We start from the raw sequence: 21,638 nt of genomic DNA, 5'->3' as shown, positions 1-21,638 counted from the left end.
GCGTGATTTGCTTCAGTTTGCCGGTTTGCTCTGTAAAGCGTTTTAGCCCATGTTACTGCAAGTGCTCTGATTGGTTTGCAAGCATGAAACGTTAGCAGGAGCTTATTTTCTGCACTGTCTTTCAAATGCCATGTAGCATTCAAACTATTTACTTTGTCTTATAGAGAGTCAATTTTGTGTGTTAAATGAGCTTTTCTGAGGCATTCGCGTGATTTGCTTTCAGTTTTGCCGGTTTGCTCTGTAAAGCGTTTTAGCCCATGTTACTGCAAGTGCTCTGATTGGTTTGCAAGCATGAAACGTTAGCAGGAGCTTATTTTCTGCACTGTCTTTCAAATGCCATGTAGCATTCAAACTATTTACTTTGTCTTATAGACAGTCAATTTGTGTGTTAAATGAGCTTTTCTGAGGCATTCGCGTGATTTGCTTCAGTTTGCCGGTTTGCTCTGTAAAGCGTTTTAGCCCATGTTACTGCAAGTGCTCTGATTGGTTTGCAAGCATGAAACGTTAGCAGGAGCTTATTTTCTGCACTGTCTTTCAAATGCCATGTAGCATTCAAACTATTTACTTTGTCTTATAGACAGTCAATTTGGTGTGTTAAATGAGCTTTTCTGAGGCATTCGCGTGATTTGCTTCAGTTTGCCGGTTTGCTCTGTAAAGCGTTTTAGCCATGTTACTGCAAGTGCTCTGATTGGTTTGCAAGCATGAAACGTTAGCAGGAGCTTATTTTCTGCACTGTCTTTCAAATGCCATGTAGCATTCAAACTATTTACTTTGTCTTATAGACAGTCAATTTTGTGTGTTAAATGAGCTTTTCTGAGGCATTCGCGTGATTTGCTTCAGTTTGCCGGTTTGCTCTGTAAAGCGTTTTAGCCCATGTTACTGCAAGTGCTCTGATTGGTTTGCAAGCATGAAACGTTAGCAGGAGCTTATTTTCTGCACTGTCTTTCAAATGCCATGTAGCATTCAAACTATTTACTTTGTCTTATAGACAGTCAATTTGGTGTGTTAAATGAGCTTTTCTGAGGCATTCGCGTGATTTGCTTCAGTTTGCCGGTTTGCTCTGTAAAGCGTTTTAGCCCATGTTACTGCAAGTGCTCTGATTGGTTTGCAAGCATGAAACGTTAGCAGGAGCTTATTTTCTGCACTGTCTTTCAAATGCCATGTAGCATTCAAACTATTTACTTTGTCTTATAGACAGTCAATTTTGTGTGTTAAATGAGCTTTTCTGAGGCATTCGCGTGATTTGCTTCAGTTTGCCGGTTTGCTCTGTAAAGCGTTTTAGCCCATGTTACTGCAAGTGCTCTGATTGGTTTGCAAGCATGAAACGTTAGCAGGAGCTTATTTTCTGCACTGTCTTTCAAATGCCATGTAGCATTCAAACTATTTACTTTGTCTTATAGACAGTCAATTTTGTGTGTTAAATGAGCTTTTCTGAGGCATTCGCGTGATTTGCTTCAGTTTGCCGGTTTGCTCTGTAAAGCGTTTTAGCCATGTTACTGCAAGTGCTCTGATTGGTTTGCAAGCATGAAACGTTAGCAGGAGCTTATTTTCTGCACTGTCTTTCAAATGCCATGTAGCATTCAAACTATTTACTTTGTCTTATAGACAGTCAATTTTGTGTGTTAAATGAGCTTTTCTGAGGCATTCGCGTGATTTGCTTCAGTTTGCCGGTTTGCTCTGTAAAGCGTTTTAGCCATGTTACTGCAAGTGCTCTGATTGGTTTGCAAGCATGAAACGTTAGCAGGAGCTTATTTTCTGCACTGTCTTTCAAATGCCATGTAGCATTCAAACTATTTACTTTGTCTTATAGACAGTCAATTTGTGTGTTAAATGAGCTTTTCTGAGGCATTCGCGTGATTTGCTTCAGTTTGCCGGTTTGCTCTGTAAAGCGTTTTAGCCCATGTTACTGCAAGTGCTCTGATTGGTTTGCAAGCATGAAACGTTAGCAGGAGCTTATTTTCTGCACTGTCTTTCAAATGCCATGTAGCATTCAAACTATTTACTTTGTCTTATAGACAGTCAATTTTGTGTGTTAAATGAGCTTTTCTGAGGCATTCGCGTGATTTGCTTCAGTTTGCCGGTTTGCTCTGTAAAGCGTTTTAGCCCATGTTACTGCAAGTGCTCTGATTGGTTTGCAAGCATGAAACGTTAGCAGGAGCTTATTTTCTGCACTGTCTTTCAAATGCCATGTAGCATTCAAACTATTTACTTTGTCTTATAGACAGTCAATTTGTGTGTTAAATGAGCTTTTCTGAGGCATTCGCGTGATTTGCTTCAGTTTGCCGGTTTGCTCTGTAAAGCGTTTTAGCCCATGTTACTGCAAGTGCTCTGATTGGTTTGCAAGCATGAAACGTTAGCAGGAGCTTATTTTCTGCACTGTCTTTCAAATGCCATGTAGCATTCAAACTATTTACTTTGTCTTATAGAGAGTCAATTTGGTGTGTTAAATGAGCTTTTCTGAGGCATTCGCGTGATTTGCTTCAGTTTGCCGGTTTGCTCTGTAAAGCGTTTTAGCCCATGTTACTGCAAGTGCTCTGATTGGTTTGCAAGCATGAAACGTTAGCAGGAGCTTATTTTCTGCACTGTCTTTCAAATGCCATGTAGCATTCAAACTATTTACTTTGTCTTATAGACAGTCAATTTTGTGTGTTAAATGAGCTTTTCTGAGGCATTCGCGTGATTTGCTTCAGTTTGCCGGTTTGCTCTGTAAAGCGTTTTAGCCCATGTTACTGCAAGTGCTCTGATTGGTTTGCAAGCATGAAACGTTAGCAGGAGCTTATTTTCTGCACTGTCTTTCAAATGCCATGTAGCATTCAAACTATTTACTTTGTCTTATAGACAGTCAATTTTGGTGTGTTAAATGAGCTTTTCTGAGGCATTCGCGTGATTTGCTTCAGTTTGCCGGTTTGCTCTGTAAAGCGTTTTAGCCCATGTTACTGCAAGTGCTCTGATTGGTTTGCAAGCATGAAACGTTAGCAGGAGCTTATTTTCTGCACTGTCTTTCAAATGCCATGTAGCATTCAAACTATTTACTTTGTCTTATAGACAGTCAATTTTGTGTGTTAAATGAGCTTTTCTGAGGCATTCGCGTGATTTGCTTCAGTTTGCCGGTTTGCTCTGTAAAGCGTTTTAGCCCATGTTACTGCAAGTGCTCTGATTGGTTTGCAAGCATGAAACGTTAGCAGGAGCTTATTTTCTGCACTGTCTTTCAAATGCCATGTAGCATTCAAACTATTTACTTTGTCTTATAGACAGTCAATTTGGTGTGTTAAATGAGCTTTTCTGAGGCATTCGCGTGATTTGCTTCAGTTTGCCGGTTTGCTCTGTAAAGCGTTTTAGCCATGTTACTGCAAGTGCTCTGATTGGTTTGCAAGCATGAAACGTTAGCAGGAGCTTATTTTCTGCACTGTCTTTCAAATGCCATGTAGCATTCAAACTATTTACTTTGTCTTATAGACAGTCAATTTTGTGTGTTAAATGAGCTTTTCTGAGGCATTCGCGTGATTTGCTTCAGTTTGCCGGTTTGCTCTGTAAAGCGTTTTAGCCCATGTTACTGCAAGTGCTCTGATTGGTTTGCAAGCATGAAACGTTAGCAGGAGCTTATTTTCTGCACTGTCTTTCAAATGCCATGTAGCATTCAAACTATTTACTTTGTCTTATAGACAGTCAATTTTGTGTGTTAAATGAGCTTTTCTGAGGCATTCGCGTGATTTGCTTCAGTTTGCCGGTTTGCTCTGTAAAGCGTTTTAGCCATGTTACTGCAAGTGCTCTGATTGGTTTGCAAGCATGAAACGTTAGCAGGAGCTTATTTTCTGCACTGTCTTTCAAATGCCATGTAGCATTCAAACTATTTACTTTGTCTTATAGACAGTCAATTTGGTGTGTTAAATGAGCTTTTCTGAGGCATTCGCGTGATTTGCTTCAGTTTGCCGGTTTGCTCTGTAAAGCGTTTTAGCCCATGTTACTGCAAGTGCTCTGATTGGTTTGCAAGCATGAAACGTTAGCAGGAGCTTATTTTCTGCACTGTCTTTCAAATGCCATGTAGCATTCAAACTATTTACTTTGTCTTATAGAGAGTCAATTTGTGTGTTAAATGAGCTTTTCTGAGGCATTCGCGTGATTTGCTTCAGTTTGCCGGTTTGCTCTGTAAAGCGTTTTAGCCATGTTACTGCAAGTGCTCTGATTGGTTTGCAAGCATGAAACGTTAGCAGGAGCTTATTTTCTGCACTGTCTTTCAAATGCCATGTAGCATTCAAACTATTTACTTTGTCTTATAGACAGTCAATTTGTGTGTTAAATGAGCTTTTCTGAGGCATTCGCGTGATTTGCTTCAGTTTGCCGGTTTGCTCTGTAAAGCGTTTTAGCCATGTTACTGCAAGTGCTCTGATTGGTTTGCAAGCATGAAACGTTAGCAGGAGCTTATTTTCTGCACTGTCTTTCAAATGCCATGTAGCATTCAAACTATTTACTTTGTCTTATAGACAGTCAATTTTGTGTGTTAAATGAGCTTTTCTGAGGCATTCGCGTGATTTGCTTCAGTTTGCCGGTTTGCTCTGTAAAGCGTTTTAGCCCATGTTACTGCAAGTGCTCTGATTGGTTTGCAAGCATGAAACGTTAGCAGGAGCTTATTTTCTGCACTGTCTTTCAAATGCCATGTAGCATTCAAACTATTTACTTTGTCTTATAGACAGTCAATTTGGTGTGTTAAATGAGCTTTTCTGAGGCATTCGCGTGATTTGCTTCAGTTTGCCGGTTTGCTCTGTAAAGCGTTTTAGCCCATGTTACTGCAAGTGCTCTGATTGGTTTGCAAGCATGAAACGTTAGCAGGAGCTTATTTTCTGCACTGTCTTTCAAATGCCATGTAGCATTCAAACTATTTACTTTGTCTTATAGACAGTCAATTTGTGTGTTAAATGAGCTTTTCTGAGGCATTCGCGTGATTTGCTTCAGTTTGCCGGTTTGCTCTGTAAAGCGTTTTAGCCCATGTTACTGCAAGTGCTCTGATTGGTTTGCAAGCATGAAACGTTAGCAGGAGCTTATTTTCTGCACTGTCTTTCAAATGCCATGTAGCATTCAAACTATTTACTTTGTCTTATAGACAGTCAATTTTGTGTGTTAAATGAGCTTTTCTGAGGCATTCGCGTGATTTGCTTCAGTTTGCCGGTTTGCTCTGTAAAGCGTTTTAGCCCATGTTACTGCAAGTGCTCTGATTGGTTTGCAAGCATGAAACGTTAGCAGGAGCTTATTTTCTGCACTGTCTTTCAAATGCCATGTAGCATTCAAACTATTTACTTTGTCTTATAGAGAGTCAATTTGGTGTGTTAAATGAGCTTTTCTGAGGCATTCGCGTGATTTGCTTCAGTTTGCCGGTTTGCTCTGTAAAGCGTTTTAGCCATGTTACTGCAAGTGCTCTGATTGGTTTGCAAGCATGAAACTTTAGCAGGAGCTTATTTTCTGCACTGTCTTTCAAATGCCATGTAGCATTCAAACTATTTACTTTGTCTTATAGAGAGTCAAATTGGTGTGTTAAATGAGCTTTTCTGAGGCATTCGCGTGATTTGCTTCAGTTTGCCGGTTTGCTCTGTAAAGCGTTTTAGCCCATGTTACTGCAAGTGCTCTGATTGGTTTGCAAGCATGAAACGTTAGCAGGAGCTTATTTTCTGCACTGTCTTTCAAATGCCATGTAGCATTCAAACTATTTACTTTGTCTTATAGAAGTCAATTTGTGTGTTAAATGAGCTTTTCTGAGGCATTCGCGTGATTTGCTTCAGTTTGCCGGTTTGCTCTGTAAAGCGTTTTAGCCATGTTACTGCAAGTGCTCTGATTGGTTTGCAAGCATGAAACTTTAGCAGGAGCTTATTTTCTGCACTGTCTTTCAAATGCCATGTAGCATTCAAACTATTTACTTTGTCTTATAGAGAGTCAATTTTGTGTGTTAAATGAGCTTTTCTGAGGCATTCGCGTGATTTGCTTCAGTTTGCCGGTTTGCTCTGTAAAGCGTTTTAGCCCATGTTACTGCAAGTGCTCTGATTGGTTTGCAAGCATGAAACGTTAGCAGGAGCTTATTTTCTGCACTGTCTTTCAAATGCCATGTAGCATTCAAACTATTTACTTTGTCTTATAGACAGTCAATTTTGTGTGTTAAATGAGCTTTTCTGAGGCATTCGCGTGATTTGCTTCAGTTTGCCGGTTTGCTCTGTAAAGCGTTTTAGCCCATGTTACTGCAAGTGCTCTGATTGGTTTGCAAGCATGAAACGTTAGCAGGAGCTTATTTTCTGCACTGTCTTTCAAATGCCATGTAGCATTCAAACTATTTACTTTGTCTTATAGAAGTCAATTTTGTGTGTTAAATGAGCTTTTCTGAGGCATTCGCGTGATTTGCTTCAGTTTGCCGGTTTGCTCTGTAAAGCGTTTTAGCCCATGTTACTGCAAGTGCTCTGATTGGTTTGCAAGCATGAAACGTTAGCAGGAGCTTATTTTCTGCACTGTCTTTCAAATGCCATGTAGCATTCAAACTATTTACTTTGTCTTATAGACAGTCAATTTGTGTGTTAAATGAGCTTTTCTGAGGCATTCGCGTGATTTGCTTCAGTTGCCGGTTTGCTCTGTAAAGCGTTTAGCCCATGTCTACTCAAGTGCTCTGATTGGTTTCCAAGATTGAAACGTAGCAGAGGAGCTATTCTTCTGCACTGTCTTCAAATGCCATGTAGCATTCAAACACTTACTTTGGTCTTTGACGTCAGAACGGTTAGACTTATCACGTCATTCCACACTAACCACTCTTCCACCACCCCCATCTACTCCCATTTCTATATATCACTCACAGTTGACGCAATTACGCTATGATTTCATGCTCGCTACACGCTTTCGCTCGTTTTGACCTCTTACTTATTTCTGCACTGTCTTTCAAATGCCATGTAGCATTCAAACATTACTTTGCTTATAAGGATTGTTGTTTAAAGCTTTTCTGAGGCATTCGCGTGATTTGCTTCAGTTTGCCGGTTTGCTCTGTAAAGCGTTTTGTCATGTTACTGCAAGTGCTCTGATGGTTTACAAGCATGAAACGTTAGCAGCAGCTTTCTTTTCTGCACTGTCTTTGAAATGCCATTAGCATTCAAAAACTATTTACTTTGTCTATAGAACAGCAATTTTGTGTGTTAAATGAGCTTTTCTGAGGCATTCGCGTGATTTGCTCAGTTTGGCCGGTTTGCTCTGTAAAGCGTTTTAGCCATGGTTTCTGCAAGTGCTCTGATTGGTTGCAAGCATGAAACGTTAGGAGGAGCTTATTTTCTGCACTGTCTTTCAAATGCCATGTAGCATTCAAACTATTTACTTTGTCTTATAGACAGTCAATTTTGTGTGTTAAATGAGCTTTTCTGAGGCATTCGCGTGATTTGCTTCAGTTTGCCGGTTTGCTCTGTAAAGCGTTTTAGCCATGTTACTGCAAGTGCTCTGATTGGTTTGCAAGCATGAAACGTTAGCAGGAGCTTATTTTCTGCACTGTCTTTCAAATGCCATGTAGCATTCAAACTATTTACTTTGTCTTATAGACAGTCAATTTGTGTGTTAAATGAGCTTTTCTGAGGCATTCGCGTGATTTGCTTCAGTTTGCCGGTTTGCTCTGTAAAGCGTTTTAGCCCATGTTACTGCAAGTGCTCTGATTGGTTTGCAAGCATGAAACGTTAGCAGGAGCTTATTTTCTGCACTGTCTTTCAAATGCCATGTAGCATTCAAACTATTTACTTTGTCTTATAGACAGTCAATTTGTGTGTTAAATGAGCTTTTCTGAGGCATTCGCGTGATTTGCTTCAGTTTGCCGGTTTGCTCTGTAAAGCGTTTTAGCCATGTTACTGCAAGTGCTCTGATTGGTTTGCAAGCATGAAACGTTAGCAGGAGCTTATTTTCTGCACTGTCTTTCAAATGCCATGTAGCATTCAAACTATTTACTTTGTCTTATAGATAGTCAATTTGGTGTGTTAAATGAGCTTTTCTGAGGCATTCGCGTGATTTGCTTCAGTTTGCCGGTTTGCTCTGTAAAGCGTTTTAGCCATGTTACTGCAAGTGCTCTGATTGGTTTGCAAGCATGAAACGTTAGCAGGAGCTTATTTTCTGCACTGTCTTTCAAATGCCATGTAGCATTCAAACTATTTACTTTGTCTTATAGATAGTCAATTTGTGTGTTAAATGAGCTTTTCTGAGGCATTCGCGTGATTTGCTTCAGTTTGCCGGTTTGCTCTGTAAAGCGTTTTAGCCATGTTACTGCAAGTGCTCTGATTGGTTTGCAAGCATGAAACGTTAGCAGGAGCTTATTTTCTGCACTGTCTTTCAAATGCCATGTAGCATTCAAACTATTTACTTTGTCTTATAGACAGTCAATTTTGTGTGTTAAATGAGCTTTTCTGAGGCATTCGCGTGATTTGCTTCAGTTTGCCGGTTTGCTCTGTAAAGCGTTTTAGCCATGTTACTGCAAGTGCTCTGATTGGTTTGCAAGCATGAAACGTTAGCAGGAGCTTATTTTCTGCACTGTCTTTCAAATGCCATGTAGCATTCAAACTATTTACTTTGTCTTATAGACAGTCAATTTTGTGTGTTAAATGAGCTTTTCTGAGGCATTCGCGTGATTTGCTTCAGTTTGCCGGTTTGCTCTGTAAAGCGTTTTAGCCATGTTACTGCAAGTGCTCTGATTGGTTTGCAAGCATGAAACGTTAGCAGGAGCTTATTTTCTGCACTGTCTTTCAAATGCCATGTAGCATTCAAACTATTTACTTTGTCTTATAGAGAGTCAATTTTGTGTGTTAAATGAGCTTTTCTGAGGCATTCGCGTGATTTGCTTCAGTTTGCCGGTTTGCTCTGTAAAGCGTTTTAGCCATGTTACTGCAAGTGCTCTGATTGGTTTGCAAGCATGAAACGTTAGCAGGAGCTTATTTTCTGCACTGTCTTTCAAATGCCATGTAGCATTCAAACTATTTACTTTGTCTTATAGACAGTCAATTTTGTGTGTTAAATGAGCTTTTCTGAGGCATTCGCGTGATTTGCTTCAGTTTGCCGGTTTGCTCTGTAAAGCGTTTTAGCCATGTTACTGCAAGTGCTCTGATTGGTTTGCAAGCATGAAACGTTAGCAGGAGCTTATTTTCTGCACTGTCTTTCAAATGCCATGTAGCATTCAAACTATTTACTTTGTCTTATAGATAGTCAATTTTGTGTGTTAAATGAGCTTTTCTGAGGCATTCGCGTGATTTGCTTCAGTTTGCCGGTTTGCTCTGTAAAGCGTTTTAGCCCATGTTACTGCAAGTGCTCTGATTGGTTTGCAAGCATGAAACGTTAGCAGGAGCTTATTTTCTGCACTGTCTTTCAAATGCCATGTAGCATTCAAACTATTTACTTTGTCTTATAGAAGTCAATTTTGTGTGTTAAATGAGCTTTTCTGAGGCATTCGCGTGATTTGCTTCAGTTTGCCGGTTTGCTCTGTAAAGCGTTTTAGCCATGTTACTGCAAGTGCTCTGATTGGTTTGCAAGCATGAAACGTTAGCAGGAGCTTATTTTCTGCACTGTCTTTCAAATGCCATGTAGCATTCAAACTATTTACTTTGTCTTATAGACAGTCAATTTTGTGTGTTAAATGAGCTTTTCTGAGGCATTCGCGTGATTTGCTTCAGTTTGCCGGTTTGCTCTGTAAAGCGTTTTAGCCATGTTACTGCAAGTGCTCTGATTGGTTTGCAAGCATGAAACGTTAGCAGGAGCTTATTTTCTGCACTGTCTTTCAAATGCCATGTAGCATTCAAACTATTTACTTTGTCTTATAGACAGTCAATTTTGTGTGTTAAATGAGCTTTTCTGAGGCATTCGCGTGATTTGCTTCAGTTTGCCGGTTTGCTCTGTAAAGCGTTTTAGCCCATGTTACTGCAAGTGCTCTGATTGGTTTGCAAGCATGAAACGTTAGCAGGAGCTTATTTTCTGCACTGTCTTTCAAATGCCATGTAGCATTCAAACTATTTACTTTGTCTTATAGACAGTCAATTTTGTGTGTTAAATGAGCTTTTCTGAGGCATTCGCGTGATTTGCTTCAGTTTGCCGGTTTGCTCTGTAAAGCGTTTTAGCCATGTTACTGCAAGTGCTCTGATTGGTTTGCAAGCATGAAACGTTAGCAGGAGCTTATTTTCTGCACTGTCTTTCAAATGCCATGTAGCATTCAAACTATTTACTTTGTCTTATAGACAGTCAATTTTGTGTGTTAAATGAGCTTTTCTGAGGCATTCGCGTGATTTGCTTCAGTTTGCCGGTTTGCTCTGTAAAGCGTTTTAGCCATGTTACTGCAAGTGCTCTGATTGGTTTGCAAGCATGAAACGTTAGCAGGAGCTTATTTTCTGCACTGTCTTTCAAATGCCATGTAGCATTCAAACTATTTACTTTGTCTTATAGAGAGTCAATTTTGTGTGTTAAATGAGCTTTTCTGAGGCATTCGCGTGATTTGCTTCAGTTTGCCGGTTTGCTCTGTAAAGCGTTTTAGCCATGTTACTGCAAGTGCTCTGATTGGTTTGCAAGCATGAAACGTTAGCAGGAGCTTATTTTCTGCACTGTCTTTCAAATGCCATGTAGCATTCAAACTATTTACTTTGTCTTATAGATAGTCAATTTTGTGTGTTAAATGAGCTTTTCTGAGGCATTCGCGTGATTTGCTTCAGTTTGCCGGTTTGCTCTGTAAAGCGTTTTAGCCCATGTTACTGCAAGTGCTCTGATTGGTTTGCAAGCATGAAACGTTAGCAGGAGCTTATTTTCTGCACTGTCTTTCAAATGCCATGTAGCATTCAAACTATTTACTTTGTCTTATAGACAGTCAATTTTGTGTGTTAAATGAGCTTTTCTGAGGCATTCGCGTGATTTGCTTCAGTTTGCCGGTTTGCTCTGTAAAGCGTTTTAGCCATGTTACTGCAAGTGCTCTGATTGGTTTGCAAGCATGAAACGTTAGCAGGAGCTTATTTTCTGCACTGTCTTTCAAATGCCATGTAGCATTCAAACTATTTACTTTGTCTTATAGATAGTCAATTTTGTGTGTTAAATGAGCTTTTCTGAGGCATTCGCGTGATTTGCTTCAGTTTGCCGGTTTGCTCTGTAAAGCGTTTTAGCCATGTTACTGCAAGTGCTCTGATTGGTTTGCAAGCATGAAACGTTAGCAGGAGCTTATTTTCTGCACTGTCTTTCAAATGCCATGTAGCATTCAAACTATTTACTTTGTCTTATAGATAGTCAATTTTGTGTGTTAAATGAGCTTTTCTGAGGCATTCGCGTGATTTGCTTCAGTTTGCCGGTTTGCTCTGTAAAGCGTTTTAGCCATGTTACTGCAAGTGCTCTGATTGGTTTGCAAGCATGAAACGTTAGCAGGAGCTTATTTTCTGCACTGTCTTTCAAATGCCATGTAGCATTCAAACTATTTACTTTGTCTTATAGATAGTCAATTTTGTGTGTTAAATGAGCTTTTCTGAGGCATTCGCGTGATTTGCTTCAGTTTGCCGGTTTGCTCTGTAAAGCGTTTTAGCCATGTTACTGCAAGTGCTCTGATTGGTTTGCAAGCATGAAACGTTAGCAGGAGCTTATTTTCTGCACTGTCTTTCAAATGCCATGTAGCATTCAAACTATTTACTTTGTCTTATAGATAGTCAATTTTGTGTGTTAAATGAGCTTTTCTGAGGCATTCGCGTGATTTGCTTCAGTTTGCCGGTTTGCTCTGTAAAGCGTTTTAGCCATGTTACTGCAAGTGCTCTGATTGGTTTGCAAGCATGAAACGTTAGCAGGAGCTTATTTTCTGCACTGTCTTTCAAATGCCATGTAGCATTCAAACTATTTACTTTGTCTTATAGATAGTCAATTTTGTGTGTTAAATGAGCTTTTCTGAGGCATTCGCGTGATTTGCTTCAGTTTGCCGGTTTGCTCTGTAAAGCGTTTTAGCCATGTTACTGCAAGTGCTCTGATTGGTTTGCAAGCATGAAACGTTAGCAGGAGCTTATTTTCTGCACTGTCTTTCAAATGCCATGTAGCATTCAAACTATTTACTTTGTCTTATAGATAGTCAATTTTGTGTGTTAAATGAGCTTTTCTGAGGCATTCGCGTGATTTGCTTCAGTTTGCCGGTTTGCTCTGTAAAGCGTTTTAGTCCATGTTACTGCAAGTGCTCTGATTGGTTTGCAAGCATGAAACGTTAGCAGGAGCTTATTTTCTGCACTGTCTTTCAAATGCCATGTAGCATTCAAACTATTTACTTTGTCTTATAGATAGTCAATTTTGTGTGTTAAATGAGCTTTTCTGAGGCATTCGCGTGATTTGCTTCAGTTTGCCGGTTTGCTCTGTAAAGCGTTTTAGCCATGTTACTGCAAGTGCTCTGATTGGTTTGCAAGCATGAAACGTTAGCAGGAGCTTATTTTCTGCACTGTCTTTCAAATGCCATGTAGCATTCAAACTATTTACTTTGTCTTATAGACAGTCAATTTTGTGTGTTAAATGAGCTTTTCTGAGGCATTCGCGTGATTTGCTTCAGTTTGCCGGTTTGCTCTGTAAAGCGTTTTAGCCATGTTACTGCAAGTGCTCTGATTGGTTTGCAAGCATGAAACGTTAGCAGGAGCTTATTTTCTGCACTGTCTTTCAAATGCCATGTAGCATTCAAACTATTTACTTTGTCTTATAGACAGTCAATTTTGTGTGTTAAATGAGCTTTTCTGAGGCATTCGCGTGATTTGCTTCAGTTTGCCGGTTTGCTCTGTAAAGCGTTTTAGCCATGTTACTGCAAGTGCTCTGATTGGTTTGCAAGCATGAAACGTTAGCAGGAGCTTATTTTCTGCACTGTCTTTCAAATGCCATGTAGCATTCAAACTATTTACTTTGTCTTATAGATAGTCAATTTTGTGTGTTAAATGAGCTTTTCTGAGGCATTCGCGTGATTTGCTTCAGTTTGCCGGTTTGCTCTGTAAAGCGTTTTAGCCATGTTACTGCAAGTGCTCTGATTGGTTTGCAAGCATGAAACGTTAGCAGGAGCTTATTTTCTGCACTGTCTTTCAAATGCCATGTAGCATTCAAACTATTTACTTTGTCTTATAGATAGTCAATTTTGTGTGTTAAATGAGCTTTTCTGAGGCATTCGCGTGATTTGCTTCAGTTTGCCGGTTTGCTCTGTAAAGCGTTTTAGCCATGTTACTGCAAGTGCTCTGATTGGTTTGCAAGCATGAAACGTTAGCAGGAGCTTATTTTCTGCACTGTCTTTCAAATGCCATGTAGCATTCAAACTATTTACTTTGTCTTATAGACAGTCAATTTTGTGTGTTAAATGAGCTTTTCTGAGGCATTCGCGTGATTTGCTTCAGTTTGCCGGTTTGCTCTGTAAAGCGTTTTAGCCCATGTTACTGCAAGTGCTCTGATTGGTTTGCAAGCATGAAACGTTAGCAGGAGCTTATTTTCTGCACTGTCTTTCAAATGCCATGTAGCATTCAAACTATTTACTTTGTCTTATAGACAGTCAATTTTGTGTGTTAAATGAGCTTTTCTGAGGCATTCGCGTGATTTGCTTCAGTTTGCCGGTTTGCTCTGTAAAGCGTTTTAGCCATGTTACTGCAAGTGCTCTGATTGGTTTGCAAGCATGAAACGTTAGCAGGAGCTTATTTTCTGCACTGTCTTTCAAATGCCATGTAGCATTCAAACTATTTACTTTGTCTTATAGACAGTCAATTTTGTGTGTTAAATGAGCTTTTCTGAGGCATTCGCGTGATTTGCTTCAGTTTGCCGGTTTGCTCTGTAAAGCGTTTTAGCCATGTTACTGCAAGTGCTCTGATTGGTTTGCAAGCATGAAACGTTAGCAGGAGCTTATTTTCTGCACTGTCTTTCAAATGCCATGTAGCATTCAAACTATTTACTTTGTCTTATAGATAGTCAATTTTGTGTGTTAAATGAGCTTTTCTGAGGCATTCGCGTGATTTGCTTCAGTTTGCCGGTTTGCTCTGTAAAGCGTTTTAGCCATGTTACTGCAAGTGCTCTGATTGGTTTGCAAGCATGAAACGTTAGCAGGAGCTTATTTTCTGCACTGTCTTTCAAATGCCATGTAGCATTCAAACTATTTACTTTGTCTTATAGACAGTCAATTTTGTGTGTTAAATGAGCTTTTCTGAGGCATTCGCGTGATTTGCTTCAGTTTGCCGGTTTGCTCTGTAAAGCGTTTTAGCCATGTTACTGCAAGTGCTCTGATTGGTTTGCAAGCATGAAACGTTAGCAGGAGCTTATTTTCTGCACTGTCTTTCAAATGCCATGTAGCATTCAAACTATTTACTTTGTCTTATAGACAGTCAATTTTGTGTGTTAAATGAGCTTTTCTGAGGCATTCGCGTGATTTGCTTCAGTTTGCCGGTTTGCTCTGTAAAGCGTTTTAGCCATGTTACTGCAAGTGCTCTGATTGGTTTGCAAGCATGAAACGTTAGCAGGAGCTTATTTTCTGCACTGTCTTTCAAATGCCATGTAGCATTCAAACTATTTACTTTGTCTTATAGATAGTCAATTTTGTGTGTTAAATGAGCTTTTCTGAGGCATTCGCGTGATTTGCTTCAGTTTGCCGGTTTGCTCTGTAAAGCGTTTTAGCCATGTTACTGCAAGTGCTCTGATTGGTTTGCAAGCATGAAACGTTAGCAGGAGCTTATTTTCTGCACTGTCTTTCAAATGCCATGTAGCATTCAAACTATTTACTTTGTCTTATAGACAGTCAATTTTGTGTGTTAAATGAGCTTTTCTGAGGCATTCGCGTGATTTGCTTCAGTTTGCCGGTTTGCTCTGTAAAGCGTTTTAGCCATGTTACTGCAAGTGCTCTGATTGGTTTGCAAGCATGAAACGTTAGCAGGAGCTTATTTTCTGCACTGTCTTTCAAATGCCATGTAGCATTCAAACTATTTACTTTGTCTTATAGACAGTCAATTTTGTGTGTTAAATGAGCTTTTCTGAGGCATTCGCGTGATTTGCTTCAGTTTGCCGGTTTGCTCTGTAAAGCGTTTTAGCCATGTTACTGCAAGTGCTCTGATTGGTTTGCAAGCATGAAACGTTAGCAGGAGCTTATTTTCTGCACTGTCTTTCAAATGCCATGTAGCATTCAAACTATTTACTTTGTCTTATAGACAGTCAATTTTGTGTGTTAAATGAGCTTTTCTGAGGCATTCGCGTGATTTGCTTCAGTTTGCCGGTTTGCTCTGTAAAGCGTTTTAGCCATGTTACTGCAAGTGCTCTGATTGGTTTGCAAGCATGAAACGTTAGCAGGAGCTTATTTTCTGCACTGTCTTTCAAATGCCATGTAGCATTCAAACTATTTACTTTGTCTTATAGACAGTCAATTTTGTGTGTTAAATGAGCTTTTCTGAGGCATTCGCGTGATTTGCTTCAGTTTGCCGGTTTGCTCTGTAAAGCGTTTTAGCCATGTTACTGCAAGTGCTCTGATTGGTTTGCAAGCATGAAACGTTAGCAGGAGCTTATTTTCTGCACTGTCTTTCAAATGCCATGTAGCATTCAAACTATTTACTTTGTCTTATAGACAGTCAATTTTGTGTGTTAAATGAGCTTTTCTGAGGCATTCGCGTGATTTGCTTCAGTTTGCCGGTTTGCTCTGTAAAGCGTTTTAGCCATGTTACTGCAAGTGCTCTGATTGGTTTGCAAGCATGAAACGTTAGCAGGAGCTTATTTTCTGCACTGTCTTTCAAATGCCATGTAGCATTCAAACTATTTACTTTGTCTTATAGATAGTCAATTTTGTGTGTTAAATGAGCTTTTCTGAGGCATTCGCGTGATTTGCTTCAGTTTGCCGGTTTGCTCTGTAAAGCGTTTTAGCCCATGTTACTGCAAGTGCTCTGATTGGTTTGCAAGCATGAAACGTTAGCAGGAGCTTATTTTCTGCACTGTCTTTCAAATGCCATGTAGCATTCAAACTATTTACTTTGTCTTATAGACAGTCAATTTTGTGTGTTAAATGAGCTTTTCTGAGGCATTCGCGTGATTTGCTTCAGTTTGCCGGTTTGCTCTGTAAAGCGTTTTAGCCATGTTACTGCAAGTGCTCTGATTGGTTTGCAAGCATGAAACGTTAGCAGGAGCTTATTTTCTGCACTGTCTTTCAAATGCCATGTAGCATTCAAACTATTTACTTTGTCTTATAGACAGTCAATTTTGTGTGTTAAATGAGCTTTTCTGAGGCATTCGCGTGATTTGCTTCAGTTTGCCGGTTTGCTCTGTAAAGCGTTTTAGCCATGTTACTGCAAGTGCTCTGATTGGTTTGCAAGCATGAAACGTTAGCAGGAGCTTATTTTCTGCACTGTCTTTCAAATGCCATGTAGCATTCAAACTATTTACTTTGTCTTATAGATAGTCAATTTTGTGTGTTAAATGAGCTTTTCTGAGGCATTCGCGTGATTTGCTTCAGTTTGCCGGTTTGCTCTGTAAAGCGTTTTAGCCATGTTACTGCAAGTGCTCTGATTGGTTTGCAAGCATGAAACGTTAGCAGGAGCTTATTTTCTGCACTGTCTTTCAAATGCCATGTAGCATTCAAACTATTTACTTTGTCTTATAGAAGTCAATTTTGTGTGTTAAATGAGCTTTTCTGAGGCATTCGCGTGATTTGCTTCAGTTTGCCGGTTTGCTCTGTAAAGCGTTTTAGCCATGTTACTGCAAGTGCTCTGATTGGTTTGCAAGCATGAAACGTTAGCAGGAGCTTATTTTCTGCACTGTCTTTCAAATGCCATGTAGCATTCAAACTATTTACTTTGTCTTATAGACAGTCAATTTTGTGTGTTAAATGAGCTTTTCTGAGGCATTCGCGTGATTTGCTTCAGTTTGCCGGTTTGCTCTGTAAAGCGTTTTAGCCATGTTACTGCAAGTGCTCTGATTGGTTTGCAAGCATGAAACGTTAGCAGGAGCTTATTTTCTGCACTGTCTTTCAAATGCCATGTAGCATTCAAACTATTTACTTTGTCTTATAGATAGTCAATTTTGTGTGTTAAATGAGCTTTTCTGAGGCATTCGCGTGATTTGCTTCAGTTTGCCGGTTTGCTCTGTAAAGCGTTTTAGCCCATGTTACTGCAAGTGCTCTGATTGGTTTGCAAGCATGAAACGTTAGCAGGAGCTTATTTTCTGCACTGTCTTTCAAATGCCATGTAGCATTCAAACTATTTACTTTGTCTTATAGATAGTCAATTTGTGTGTTAAATGAGCTTTTCTGAGGCATTCGCGTGATTTGCTTCAGTTTGCCGGTTTGCTCTGTAAAGCGTTTTAGCCATGTTACTGCAAGTGCTCTGATTGGTTTGCAAGCATGAAACGTTAGCAGGAGCTTATTTTCTGCACTGTCTTTCAAATGCCATGTAGCATTCAAACTATTTACTTTGTCTTATAGACAGTCAATTTTGTGTGTTAAATGAGCTTTTCTGAGGCATTCGCGTGATTTGCTTCAGTTTGCCGGTTTGCTCTGTAAAGCGTTTTAGCCATGTTACTGCAAGTGCTCTGATTGGTTTGCAAGCATGAAACGTTAGCAGGAGCTTATTTTCTGCACTGTCTTTCAAATGCCATGTAGCATTCAAACTATTTACTTTGTCTTATAGATAGTCAATTTTGTGTGTTAAATGAGCTTTTCTGAGGCATTCGCGTGATTTGCTTCAGTTTGCCGGTTTGCTCTGTAAAGCGTTTTAGCCATGTTACTGCAAGTGCTCTGATTGGTTTGCAAGCATGAAACGTTAGCAGGAGCTTATTTTCTGCACTGTCTTTCAAATGCCATGTAGCATTCAAACTATTTACTTTGTCTTATAGAGAGTCAATTTGGTGTGTTAAATGAGCTTTTCTGAGGCATTCGCGTGATTTGCTTCAGTTTGCCGGTTTGCTCTGTAAAGCGTTTTAGCCATGTTACTGCAAGTGCTCTGATTGGTTTGCAAGCATGAAACGTTAGCAGGAGCTTATTTTCTGCACTGTCTTTCAAATGCCATGTAGCATTCAAACTATTTACTTTGTCTTATAGACAGTCAATTTTGTGTGTTAAATGAGCTTTTCTGAGGCATTCGCGTGATTTGCTTCAGTTTGCCGGTTTGCTCTGTAAAGCGTTTTAGCCATGTTACTGCAAGTGCTCTGATTGGTTTGCAAGCATGAAACGTTAGCAGGAGCTTATTTTCTGCACTGTCTTTCAAATGCCATGTAGCATTCAAACTATTTACTTTGTCTTATAGACAGTCAATTTTGTGTGTTAAATGAGCTTTTCTGAGGCATTCGCGTGATTTGCTTCAGTTTGCCGGTTTGCTCTGTAAAGCGTTTTAGCCATGTTACTGCAAGTGCTCTGATTGGTTTGCAAGCATGAAACGTTAGCAGGAGCTTATTTTCTGCACTGTCTTTCAAATGCCATGTAGCATTCAAACTATTTACTTTGTCTTATAGACAGTCAATTTTGTGTGTTAAATGAGCTTTTCTGAGGCATTCGCGTGATTTGCTTCAGTTTGCCGGTTTGCTCTGTAAAGCGTTTTAGCCATGTTACTGCAAGTGCTCTGATTGGTTTGCAAGCATGAAACGTTAGCAGGAGCTTATTTTCTGCACTGTCTTTCAAATGCCATGTAGCATTCAAACTATTTACTTTGTCTTATAGACAGTCAATTTTGTGTGTTAAATGAGCTTTTCTGAGGCATTCGCGTGATTTGCTTCAGTTTGCCGGTTTGCTCTGTAAAGCGTTTTAGCCATGTTACTGCAAGTGCTCTGATTGGTTTGCAAGCATGAAACGTTAGCAGGAGCTTATTTTCTGCACTGTCTTTCAAATGCCATGTAGCATTCAAACTATTTACTTTGTCTTATAGATAGTCAATTTTGTGTGTTAAATGAGCTTTTCTGAGGCATTCGCGTGATTTGCTTCAGTTTGCCGGTTTGCTCTGTAAAGCGTTTTAGCCATGTTACTGCAAGTGCTCTGATTGGTTTGCAAGCATGAAACGTTAGCAGGAGCTTATTTTCTGCACTGTCTTTCAAATGCCATGTAGCATTCAAACTATTTACTTTGTCTTATAGACAGTCAATTTTGTGTGTTAAATGAGCTTTTCTGAGGCATTCGCGTGATTTGCTTCAGTTTGCCGGTTTGCTCTGTAAAGCGTTTTAGCCATGTTACTGCAAGTGCTCTGATTGGTTTGCAAGCATGAAACGTTAGCAGGAGCTTATTTTCTGCACTGTCTTTCAAATGCCATGTAGCATTCAAACTATTTACTTTGTCTTATAGACAGTCAATTTTGTGTGTTAAATGAGCTTTTCTGAGGCATTCGCGTGATTTGCTTCAGTTTGCCGGTTTGCTCTGTAAAGCGTTTTAGCCATGTTACTGCAAGTGCTCTGATTGGTTTGCAAGCATGAAACGTTAGCAGGAGCTTATTTTCTGCACTGTCTTTCAAATGCCATGTAGCATTCAAACTATTTACTTTGTCTTATAGAGAGTCAATTTTGTGTGTTAAATGAGCTTTTCTGAGGCATTCGCGTGATTTGCTTCAGTTTGCCGGTTTGCTCTGTAAAGCGTTTTAGCCATGTTACTGCAAGTGCTCTGATTGGTTTGCAAGCATGAAACGTTAGCAGGAGCTTATTTTCTGCACTGTCTTTCAAATGCCATGTAGCATTCAAACTATTTACTTTGTCTTATAGAGAGTCAATTTGTGTGTTAAATGAGCTTTTCTGAGGCATTCGCGTGATTTGCTTCAGTTTGCCGGTTTGCTCTGTAAAGCGTTTTAGCCCATGTTACTGCAAGTGCTCTGATTGGTTTGCAAGCATGAAACGTTAGCAGGAGCTTATTTTCTGCACTGTCTTTCAAATGCCATGTAGCATTCAAACTATTTACTTTGTCTTATAGACAGTCAATTTTGTGTGTTAAATGAGCTTTTCTGAGGCATTCGCGTGATTTGCTTCAGTTTGCCGGTTTGCTCTGTAAAGCGTTTTAGCCATGTTACTGCAAGTGCTCTGATTGGTTTGCAAGCATGAAACGTTAGCAGGAGCTTATTTTCTGCACTGTCTTTCAAATGCCATGTAGCATTCAAACTATTTACTTTGTCTTATAGATAGTCAATTTTGTGTGTTAAATGAGCTTTTCTGAGGCATTCGCGTGATTTGCTTCAGTTTGCCGGTTTGCTCTGTAAAGCGTTTTAGTCATGTTACTGCAAGTGCTCTGATTGGTTTGCAAGCATGAAACGTTAGCAGGAGCTTATTTTCTGCACTGTCTTTCAAATGCCATGTAGCATTCAAACTATTTACTTTGTCTTATAGACAGTCAATTTTGTGTGTTAAATGAGCTTTTCTGAGGCATTCGCGTGATTTGCTTCAGTTTGCCGGTTTGCTCTGTAAAGCGTTTTAGCCATGTTACTGCAAGTGCTCTGATTGGTTTGCAAGCATGAAACGTTAGCAGGAGCTTATTTTCTGCACTGTCTTTCAAATGCCATGTAGCATTCAAACTATTTACTTTGTCTTATAGACAGTCAATTTTGTGTGTTAAATGAGCTTTTCTGAGGCATTCGCGTGATTTGCTTCAGTTTGCCGGTTTGCTCTGTAAAGCGTTTTAGCCATGTTACTGCAAGTGCTCTGATTGGTTTGCAAGCATGAAACGTTAGCAGGAGCTTATTTTCTGCACTGTCTTTCAAATGCCATGTAGCATTCAAACTATTTACTTTGTCTTATAGACAGTCAATTTTGTGTGTTAAATGAGCTTTTCTGAGGCATTCGCGTGATTTGCTTCAGTTTGCCGGTTTGCTCTGTAAAGCGTTTTAGCCATGTTACTGCAAGTGCTCTGATTGGTTTGCAAGCATGAAACGTTAGCAGGAGCTTATTTTCTGCACTGTCTTTCAAATGCCATGTAGCATTCAAACTATTTACTTTGTCTTATAGACAGTCAATTTTGTGTGTTAAATGAGCTTTTCTGAGGCATTCGCGTGATTTGCTTCAGTTTGCCGGTTTGCTCTGTAAAGCGTTTTAGCCATGTTACTGCAAGTGCTCTGATTGGTTTGCAAGCATGAAACGTTAGCAGGAGCTTATTTTCTGCACTGTCTTTCAAATGCCATGTAGCATTCAAACTATTTACTTTGTCTTATAGATAGTCAATTTTGTGTGTTAAATGAGCTTTTCTGAGGCATTCGCGTGATTTGCTTCAGTTTGCCGGTTTGCTCTGTAAAGCGTTTTAGCCCATGTTACTGCAAGTGCTCTGATTGGTTTGCAAGCATGAAACGTTAGCAGGAGCTTATTTTCTGCACTGTCTTTCAAATGCCATGTAGCATTCAAACTATTTACTTTGTCTTATAGATAGTCAATTTTGTGTGTTAAATGAGCTTTTCTGAGGCATTCGCGTGATTTGCTTCAGTTTGCCGGTTTGCTCTGTAAAGCGTTTTAGCCATGTTACTGCAAGTGCTCTGATTGGTTTGCAAGCATGAAACGTTAGCAGGAGCTTATTTTCTGCACTGTCTTTCAAATGCCATGTAGCATTCAAACTATTTACTTTGTCTTATAGACAGTCAATTTTGTGTGTTAAATGAGCTTTTCTGAGGCATTCGCGTGATTTGCTTCAGTTTGCCGGTTTGCTCTGTAAAGCGTTTTAGCCATGTTACTGCAAGTGCTCTGATTGGTTTGCAAGCATGAAACGTTAGCAGGAGCTT

The sequence above is a fragment of the Xenopus tropicalis genome, chromosome 2 (genome assembly GCF_000004195.4).
Source record: "Xenopus tropicalis strain Nigerian chromosome 2, UCB_Xtro_10.0, whole genome shotgun sequence".
NCBI classification, from domain to species: domain Eukaryota; kingdom Metazoa; phylum Chordata; class Amphibia; order Anura; family Pipidae; genus Xenopus; species Xenopus tropicalis.
The sequence above is the reverse complement of the archived record's forward strand: the minus strand, read 5'-3'. Positions refer to the sequence as shown.